The sequence below is a fragment of the Apodemus sylvaticus genome, chromosome 16 (assembly GCF_947179515.1).
Source record: "Apodemus sylvaticus chromosome 16, mApoSyl1.1, whole genome shotgun sequence".
Taxonomy (NCBI): Eukaryota; Metazoa; Chordata; class Mammalia; order Rodentia; family Muridae; genus Apodemus; species Apodemus sylvaticus.
The window spans coordinates 18289174-18297152 of NC_067487.1; positions in this window are offsets into that span (position 1 = coordinate 18289174).

Sequence of the window (7979 nt, forward strand, 5' to 3'; positions counted from 1 at the left end):
AGAAAAAGAGAAAAAAAAGAAAAATTAAAAATGCCTTATCAATTTTAAGCCTGAATGAAAAAAACTCAAAAATTGGAGCATTAGCAAATCAAAATAAGCTTGTGTGTGTTCCTGTTCTAATATCTACCTCACAGTTGTAACTAATGTAGCATTTGTAAATCTGCTTTAATGTTAATTTTTATTTGAGTTTAAAGTTTTACAGTTTAGCTTAATCATAAAAAATGAGCCTAATGGAAGGAGAAATACCTCTCCCCTCACTTCCAAATCCCCTCTTCACTTCTCGCTTTGTATATCCATGTGCTGTAGATTCTTTTTGATTGCTCAGATAGTAGCTCATAGTTTAAATTACCCATAATTTAACTAATTAGAACCCTCTTAATGAGAATTAAGATCACTTAAATGTTAATTATAAAACTGCACTAAAATTCCTCTGAGTATGTATTTGAGTGAATTTGTTCGGTTAATTCCTAGAAGCAGGCCTTCCTAGACAAAAGCGCTTTAGTTTTGAGAAAGCAAATTGGGAAACTAAATTTCCAAATAGTGTATTCAATTTCAGAACTTCTAAATGCGTGTGAATGTGGCTATTTTTCTGTTGGATTTTCTAAGATGTAAATTTTTATCTTAGTCTTACAGTACTGACTGGTTTTATGTATCAACTTGTCACAAGCTAGAGTAATCACAGAGAAAGGAGCTTCAGGTGAGGAAATGCCTCCATGAGATCCAGTTGTAGGACATTTTCTCAAGTGTTGATCTAGGGGATAGGGCCCCTTGTGGGTGGTGCCATCCCTGGGATGGTGTTCTTGGGTTCTATAAGAAAGCAAGCTGAGCAAGCCAGGGGAAGCAAGCCAGTAACATCCCTCCATGGCCTCTGCATCAGCTCCTGCTTCCTGACCTGCTTGAGTTCCAGTCCTGGCTTCCTTTGGTGATGAACAGCAATGTGGAAGTGTAAGCTGAATAAACCCTTTCCTCCCCAACTTGCTTCTTGGTCATGATGTTTGTGCAGGAACAGAAATGCTGACCAAGACTGTTACCTTGCCTTAAATTTCTTAATGAGATTTAGTTTCTTTTTACATGTGAACATTCATCTTGTGTCTCTGAATCCCATCATAATGTCTTTATCTGGGTTTCCCTTGAGTCATTGAACATCCAAGTATTTTTTGACAAATAAATCATAAGCATTGCAAAAGAAAAATAAGTAATGAGAATCTTGAATTCTGAAATCACTTTTAATATATAAAACTTCCCTTATGATCACTATATAACTGAACATAATGCCATTTAGTACATGATGTTAGATTGATGTTTTGTACTGTAGATTGAACCCAACATTATGCACATTGTAGTTAAACACTTCATCACTGAGTTCATCCAAGCTTTAGCAAATAATTATGTTTAAAATAAGACCTTTTTTTATTTTTTGAGGGTTCCGTACATGTTTTCGATGGTTATTCATTATACCCTTCTACTCCTACTTCCTTCAAATCTCCCTTAATGCCCCTGATGCCATCAGCTCCAACTTCCTGTCTTTAATTTATTTTTATTAATAATCCACAAATCCAATTAGCACTGCTTATGTGTGAGCATCTACTAGCACACAAGTCAGAGAGGTTCTCAAGAAGAGTGTGATCGCTCCCTCCTCAGCAGCCATCAACTTCCAATAGCTCCTCCCATCCCTGCAAATATAATGAATGAGTTTTATCTGTAAGGTGGTGAGATACAATAGATTACAGGAGGCTCAGTGGTGCAGAGAACTCAGAGTCCCACGCCTGCTAGCCTTCAGCCTGCACAAACAAGCACTCAGCAGGAAGGCGGCATGAACTAGCACTGAGGAAAACCTATCAGAAGATGTGTGTCTCAAATACAGTTTAATCCTCTTGGACACTATATCCTGAACAGAAAGCCCAGGCAATGGTTACAGAACTGGAAGGTCCTTGTTGTAAGCCGCAAGAATACTATGTAGCAATCAAATAGCATTAAAGTATTGTAACAGTTAACTAACAAGAATCTGAGCAGTAACTCCAACTTATCAGGTAACTAAAAACTATCTCCTTCAAATCTCCCTAATGCCTCTGAAGCCATCAGCTCCAACTTCCTGTCTTTTATTTATTTTAGTAAGGTTGATTTTTGTGTAGGTCCCAAATATTCTCATGTTGCTGGTCTGCCAGTGATATCTACTTTTCCTTATGCTAGAACTACTAATTTTTGTATTTCTGCTAAACCTTTCATTTGAGGTAGCTGCTTTTTTACAGTTTGTGTTTTGGAACTTTAAATATTGGCTCCCTCTCTGGTTCTGTGCCTTTTGATAACATTGTGTTCAACATATTTTTTTTAAAAAAAATATTTCATGTGTTTGAAGTAAAAGATACTTTTCTATTGTGCGATGGTGTATGCATTTCCTTACTCAGTAATTACTGAAATCTTGGGGTAAATTCATATTTGAATCTAGATGATTTGCTCTTTTGCTCTGTTCCTCTCCTGGCACACCCAATCTTCAACACTCTGCAGCTAAGGAATACTTAGCATTTGCCATTCTGTCCTCTGTGTTCTATGACTTCTATTTACAGACCTAGTTTTCTCCTGGGAAACTCCCTAAGGCCTAGCTACAGTTTTTCAGAGAATTTATGAAATTGTGTCCTTTCTACCTGCACTTTGTGCTCTCTCCATGTTTTCAAGCCTTGAGTATTTTTCATTTATTTATAATTTTCAAATTATGGTGTATTTATGTTTCATTTTGGAGACTGTTAACCAGTTTTCATTAGTATCTAAATGCAGGATATTATGGCTGAAGATTACCTTTAGATTTTCTTGATTATTTTGAATTTTTGTTTGAGTTAACATCACATAGGATTTACAGTTTGAAATTTGGTCCTATGAATCACCTGGGGGAACAGATACCTCTTTTAGGCAGTAACTTCATAGCTGTACATTTCTCTGAGTGTCACTGAGGGAAACAAGACCATGTGTGTTCTGGACTAAATTGTTGCTTGGTGCCTTACAGCAAAGCCCTTGTGTGAATGTAGTAAAATGAATCTTAAAATATACCTGAGTAGCCCCAATTACTGAGGTTTTATGAATGAATGAATGAATGAATAAAAGGAATTCTGTTCCAGCTCAGACTGCTGGCGTTTATGACCATATAGAGATAAGTTAAGGATATAGGTGTTACACGGACATCAAAATAGGAAGGCCAAAATAGATGCCAGACTGAATCTACTGTCTGTATAGAGTTCGCTTCTTTCTCTGTCATTGAGAGGAAAATGTCTCTAATGATGCATATTGTATTAGTCTCTAATACTGTATCATGTGAAGCTTATTGGGCATTGCACATTGAAACCTTTTAAGTACAACCATTCAACTTGGTCACAGTGATTGACATGGTGCCTTCTAAGATATTATATATAATGAATAGATTATGATAAATGCAACAAGAAAAAGGTCAGGTTTATTTATCCATAATTTGTGCTTTTCCATGAAACTCACAGCCAGCTCTGAGTTTTGCCCTTTAGAGTGTCTTGGGAGACAAGACAAACAGCCCCTTCTGTACTGTCACCTTGTCGTTCCCCTTGATGACTGATGACAGCAACCCTTGTCTTTGCTCTGTAGAGTCTGTAGCCTAGGATAAACCAGACAATAATAAATTCTTTGGACGTATATAAGAAGATTTTGTAGACTTTATTTTTTTTCTCCAAGCGCCTTATGTCTTAAGCCACTCTTAATGTGTTTAATAATTCACACAGTAAACATGCACCATTCTAACTCCTACTGCTTTGAAATTCCTCGGTGACCTTTGCAAAGAAAATGGCTTGTTTTATCACCCTGGGTCATGTATGATAGAAGAAGAAAAAAGGCCCGTGAGCATTTTGATTGTTAATGATTTCCCCTCTGGAACACTTCCAAAACACTAAATCTGTCCTTTAAAAGTAGAGAAAATGAGATACTGGGGAGATTTCTGAGTGGTTAGATCACTTGCTGCACTTGCCAAGTATCCAGATTTGGTTCTTGTCCCCAGAATACCATTTGAGATCTAATACCTTCTTTTGGCCTTGATGGTCGCTGCACACATACAGAATGTAGTCATACATACATACATACATGCAAACTCATATGTAAACTAAAATAAAGAGAGATGACGAGACATCAGGGTGCATTTAGAACATGTATTATTAAGACAGTGTAATGAGATTCACAGAAACTTATGGCTACTTAAATTTGTTTTAAATTATCCTTACAGAATTGGACATTATCTTCTGTAGTGGCTATCCCTGGTTGTAAACTTGACTACATCTGGAATGAACTACAATCAAGAATTGGAAGGCTCACCTGTGATCCTAATCTGGACACTGAAAGACACAAGTTTCTGATATGGATCTTGGGTTGGATATTTTGAGGCATAGTGGCTATGAATCCTAGAAGATTAAGACAGGGAGATCTCTGAGTTCAAGATCATCTAGGGCAAAGCAAGTCCCAAATCCAGGCGTGGTGGCACACACCTTTAATATTGGCCACACCTTCTGCTAGAGACCTACATAAGGACACTGGAAGAAGTAAGATTTGCTCTCTTCTTTGCCTGCTTGCCTTGTGGGTCTGAGCAACTGCTAGAGCCTTGGTCTTCCATTCACAGATGCTGGTGATCATTGTTGAGGAGTTGGACTAAAGATTGTAAGTCATCAACAAATTCCTTTACTGTATAGAGACTGCCCATAAGTTCTGTAACTTTAGAAAACCCTGACAAATACATCTTCCATGCATCAAAATCTCTAAGGGATTGTATTTAAGCTCAAATTTCAATTATACTTGGCAAAAATAGCTTCCAACAATTTGTAGTTTATTTCAGTGATGTTATTTGAAGTACATTTGTAAGCTTTCAGTAGTAGTGTATATGTGATGTGTGTGTATGTGTTTATGTAGGTGTACTTGATAGAACTGTTTTCTCAAGTACAAGAAGAATGGAGGAGTGGCCCCTTGTTCTGGAAAGACTCAGTGAAGCAGTATAGGGCAAAACCAGAACAGGGAAGTGGGAAGGGTTGGGTGGGAAAACAGGGGGAGGGAAGGGGGCTGATGGGACTTTTGGGAAGTGGGGGTCCAGAAAAGGGGAAATCATTTGAAATGTAAATAAATATATCAATAAATTTAAAAATTTTTTAAAAAGAACTGTTTTCTCGTATGATTTTAAATGCATAAAATTTATTTATTTTAATTTCTCAACTTTTGGAATCATACAGTACTGGATGATATATATGTGTGGATGTATACATGTATTTGTGTGTGTGTATGTATACTTTATATTTTAGTATTTCTGAATTTTATATATAACCTGTTATAGATATTATTTAAAAGTATTTTATCAAATGATGCTATACTTATATAGACATAACACCAGAGTAAAGAATTGTAAGTAATTGGGAAGAGATAGAAAAACATATACATTCAATACACTTACTGATATAATATTTCTTTAAAACAAGCTAATAATATAAATCTATTAAAACATTTTGTAACGTAATTATTTTATTTATTTAATATTAGTGACATAAGTCATTAAAATAGCACATGCTCCTCTGGAATTAGCTCATTGTTTTGTCTAACTCCTTATGTCAAGCAATATGTTCTAGTCATATAAGTCAATTATGTCTAAAACCCCATTGCTATGATGTAAATGATATGTTTATTTAAAATTTAAAATACTGAAAAAAAATCTTTAAGAAATACAATACTGAGAGGAAAATTTAAACATTGTATAATACAGAAAAATGAGATTTCTCAAGTATAAAATGACACTTTGCATTTATAATGGAGATTAAGTGAATAAGAATGAAATACTATTTTTTGCCAAAGTATTATTATACCTATATGCACACACCTAAAATCACAAAAACACATACACACATGTGTATATTTTTATATTATATACTATGATACATTATATATTATCATGCATAATTACAATTACAAATCTATACTATATAAATATATAGCCATATCATATATAGTATGCAATATATAGCATATATAGTATATGTAGTATATAATATAATACAAATTGTATATAAATCTAATATATTATTATATAATACATATATGACATCTATATTAATTATAGTTATGTATAATAATATAATATATAGTATTGTCTGTATTATATTATATATAATACTATACATAATAATCAGTCTTCTGTCATGAAAAAATTTTAATATCACAGACTTCTATTCCTACTTATCTTTGAGCTCTATTTCTTATCCCTCAGTTCTTGTTGTCAAAATCAGATAGCCTTAAATTAAACATTAAATTGCAGCATAGTATGTACACAGTCTCCATATGGTGCTGTCACCATAGTTTCAATGCACTCTTAAGTTTTGCATGTATTCTGTTTTTATCTCAAACTAGTAAACTTAGCCTATGTGATAGAAAAGGTCCCTTCTCATCAAGCATGCATCCCATCCAAGCAAGGGGATTCCCTTTATCATTGCATCGAGAAAGGATTGGCAGAAGTCCTGCTTTTCCTGAAATTTTACTAAATAATTTTACAAATAAATTCTATGAACCATTACACTAACCATCATAGTGGCAACTCTCTCTAAAAGAATAAGTTTATTCAATTAAGTATTTTTGCTGAGTATCAACTATATGTCTTACTTTATGGTTGAAAAATAAATAAAATTATTACTAAGATGGGCATACCCACTACTGTCAGAAAAACTCTTGTGTATGGTGCAGATTAAATAAATTGAGCAAGAGCTAGCGAGATGGCTCTTAAGAATGCTTATTGCTTATGCAGAGGATCCAAGTCTCACTGTTCACTCCGTGTCTCCTAACCTCCTGAAGCTCCAGCTCCAGCATATCTGTTAGCCCCTGTGGGTACATTTTCTCATGTGTACATAGCTCCATACTAACATACACAGACAGACAAACGGAAAAATATTTTTTATTAAAATGAGAAAAATACTTTGATTATCATGATGACAACTTTATATTGGATGCTTGATATCTGACATAAAAAAATTAAGTCTGGCTGAAGTCTCATTGCTTTATAAAGTACACATCTTAGTTTGGCAAAGCATGATAGAAATGATGCAACGAGAAATAGGTAAAGAAATCAAAGACAGATGATGAAAGGTCTGACAAGAGTACCATAGGTCCACCTAAATATCTGGGCTGCTGTATTCCACCTGCTGGAAGGCTGAATAGTCCTGTCCTATTCACAATCAAAAACTCAGGGGTGGCTCTTCTGTTCCAAGTAGGGTAAATACCTACCAGAAATAATGTAGGACCTAACTGCATGGATGAAACCGCCATGTTGAAAGCCTTTCAGACTCTAGAGAGACCAAGATTTCTAGGGGACAAGAAAAACAAATAAAAAGATATTCACACATGCTATGCACTCACTGATAAGTGGATATTAGCCCAGAAGCTCGGAATACTCAAGGTACAATTCACAGACCACATGAAGCTCAAGAAGAAGGAAGACTGAAGTGTGGATATTTGGTCCCTCTTAGAAGGGGGATAAAAAAAAAAAAAACCATGGGAGGAGATACAGAGACAAAGTGTGGAACAGACTGAAGGAAAGGCCATCCAGAGACTGCCCCACCTGGGGATACATCCCATATAGTGTTACCAACCCCAGACACTGTTATAGATGCCAACAAGAGCTTACTGACAGGAGCCTGATATAGCTGTCTCCTGAGAGGCTCTGCCCGTGCCTGACAAATACAGGGGTGGATGCTCTCAGGCAACCATTGGACTGAGCACAGGGTCCCCAATGGAGGAACTAGAGAAAGAACCCAAGGAGCTGAAGGGGTTTGCAGCCCCATAGGAGGAACAACAATATGAACCAATCAGTACCCTTAGAGCTCCCAGAGCCTAAATCACCAATCGAAGAGTACACATGGAGGACCCATGACTCCAGACATATAGATAGGAGAGAATGGCCTTGTCTGCCATCAAGGGAGGAGAGTCCATTGGTCCTGTGAAGGCTCATT